Here is a 2,935-nt window from a genome sequence, read left to right as displayed (position 1 = left end):
AGCAGCCAGAAAAAGGAGTGAGAAATGGGGAAAACTGCTTAAGCCACTGTGAGTAGAAGTGGTACTCCTTCATTTGAATGCTTGCATGTCTGCAGAGATGCTCAGCACATCACTGCAGCATTTTCACATGCAGAGATACATCCTTGCATGCACATACACGCGTGCACATGTGTTTCACATACTTAGATTAGTTTCAAGTCTAACTCGAGTTTACAGCAGGCACTACTTTCTCGGATGCTGGCTGAAGACAAGGAAAATATCCCCCACAAGAGCTAAGAGCCATCGCAAGCCTGACCATTTCTGTTTGAAGGTCACAAAAAGATCAAAGAAATGTGCCATCTCTAGCAAATATATAACTACTTGCGTGTGTAATTCCTCTACAAATGTGTCCGCTGCAACATACCTTTTTCTGCAGAGAGAGGATGAAAAAGCCTATGTGCAACAATTATGTTGCTTAATGGCATACTGAAGAACACTTACAGGTTATTTTAGCGCATTAAAATCTATATAGACAAAAATAACCATACCGATAGGCCCAAGTTTCAAAGCCCCATGTACAGCTGGGTGCAATCTCAGCCTGCAGACGGTTACGCTACCATGCATCAGCGCAGTACCAGCCTTTCATGCTCCATAGCCTGGCTTTTTCCTGCTCCAAGCAGCCAGTTCAAGCCAGGCAGGCTCTGTCCGAGCTCCAGCCCAGGGCAACTTCAGGCCCCACCATCGCAGCACCTCAAACACGCACTGGGCTCTTACACACCACATTCCTGCCCTGACTGGGCAGCAGCAGCAGCCTCTATACCTGTGTCTCCAGGAATGGGAGTCAGCTCTTACCCTACCTGGCACCCCCCCGGAGCGGCTAAGGGCAGCAGGCACAAAGCAAGGGGGAAAGGAGGTACCAGGTTCCCTTCATCATCAGGTCTGGGGAGGAGCTCGCTGGGAGGACAGCTGTGTCTCGTAGGGCTGTTTGGTCCCTGCCAAGCTCTGAAGGACGGGTTTGATCTGACAGGTTTCCAGCCCTTAGGGACTTTGGCAACCCTCCCAAGATAATCCAGGATAAAATAGATTTTAAATAGATTTTATCTATTTTATTTTTTCATTTTATCTCTTCTGCTCTCCAAACATCACATACTCATTCGAGTCTGAAGGCTGTTCTACAAGCAGCATCATTGTGTTTGGGATTTGCTCTGTCCAAAGATCGGCAGCTGCTCTGACCTCAGTGGTGGCAGCTGCGCCCTCCAAGCTCTGGCCCACCCGAGGCCACTCTCGCCACCCCCCTGAAAGTCAGCTTTGAAGCCTAACTTAAAAACTCAGTTCCCACATCTAGGCTTTACAGCATCTCCCAAGGCATTTCTTTCTCTTCCAGTGTTTGCAGTGAGACCAAGATCCAGATTTAAGATGGCTGGTTGCTCAAGAGCAAAGATCCAACGTCATTAGACTCTGCTCTGAGCAGTGGTGCCAAGGAGAAGAGCCACATTTCATACCTCCCAGCTGGGCAGAGCATGCTGCAGCTACTTATTTTCAAGGAATGGCCTGAGATTAAGCCCTTCTAGTATTTGCAAGGAAAAACCTGCTTCTTATTCTTACAGCATATAAATAACGATGTTTGTTTAAAAAGGAAAAATGGGAAGAGATGGAGGAAAAATGAAACACGGACATTTCCAGTGGAAGGGAAAGGACGTTCGTTCTGTTTCTCGGAAACTACCCTTGTAAATTGTCATTTTTGAGGTGTTTTACAACAAAAGCATCTGTAAATCAGAAAGCCAGCTGCTCTCCCCTCCTTTGCCAGCTCTTCTTTTTATTGCAGAGGAGCTAATACTCTAAAGCTGGGCCTGCCAGCTATAAACTTATCAGGGCATTGCAGGAGTTTGGATTTGGGACTGAAGAGGGTATGGTTTCACTCAGTACAGAGGCAGGGGTCAGACCTGAAGGTTGAATTGAGATTTCAAAGAGATGAAGCTTTCCTCCATATGAGGGATGTGGAGAGCTGGTCAAACCTGAGGTGTCGGCACCCGTGAGTCACTCTGGTTTGGGAGCGTACCTGCATCTTTCCCATGGACTTTAACTCGCTGGAAAGAAGCAGCTCAGTCAGCTGTACCTGGGGGGGGGTTACGTGTTTCATCCATAGGCAGACCTATCCCTGTGTTTTAGTCCACTCATCACATCCCATACACAAGTTTATTGTGAATCCTCTCAGGCCTGGCTCTTTACATGTCCAAGGGGAGGGACAATGCTTGCACAGTGACCAAGCAGAGGACTGTGCATTACTGTAATACAACATGCAAGAGCCAGCTTGAAATACCAGGCTTCGCCCCGGCGAGCCTCAATCTCCTCAGTCTCTCTTTTCACTGAGAGAGATCAGCCCTCAAATAAGCCAATGTTCCCTTTAATAACATATAAAGAAATAAAAAGGAATTATTTAAAAGGGTGCTGCCAGCCACATACAGGTGAAAGCTATCTCGTTAACACAGGCAGGCCCCTGAGAGCAGCCCAGGGAGCTCCATCACCATCACCGGGCGCTCTCCCCTCCGGCGGGGGAAGCCCACGTCCCCAGGGTGGAGCAGGATGAGGCCCCAGCACGGGGCAGAGGATCGCTTTGAAGGACAGGGGCAGCGGTTCTCAGCCTGGCCTGGGCCAGGTTCCCTTCTCAGATCCTCTGCCGGGAGCATCCCAAAATGTTTGTTGTCTGTTCCAGTGGTGCTTCAGAAGATGGACCCTGCGTGGTGCACCAATAATTGCCCTGGCTTTAGCTGCCCGTCTCTGAGGACACATCACTGCAAATGGCCCACCAAGTGGAAAACTGGAGCTGGAGGGACAGCGCAGGCAGGCTGGTGACGGCTGCTGGCTGTCCCTTATGCACAGCCAGCGACCTGCTCCAGCGTGGCCGTGTCAGCTTCTGTGCGGCTGACTTTGTTCCTCCAGATCTTGGCTGAATGCC

Source organism: Pygoscelis adeliae, unplaced genomic scaffold (assembly GCF_000699105.1).
Source record: "Pygoscelis adeliae isolate BGI_AS28 unplaced genomic scaffold, ASM69910v1 Scaffold356, whole genome shotgun sequence".
Taxonomy (NCBI): Eukaryota; Metazoa; Chordata; class Aves; order Sphenisciformes; family Spheniscidae; genus Pygoscelis; species Pygoscelis adeliae.
The sequence above is the reverse complement of the archived record's forward strand: the minus strand, read 5'-3'. Positions refer to the sequence as shown.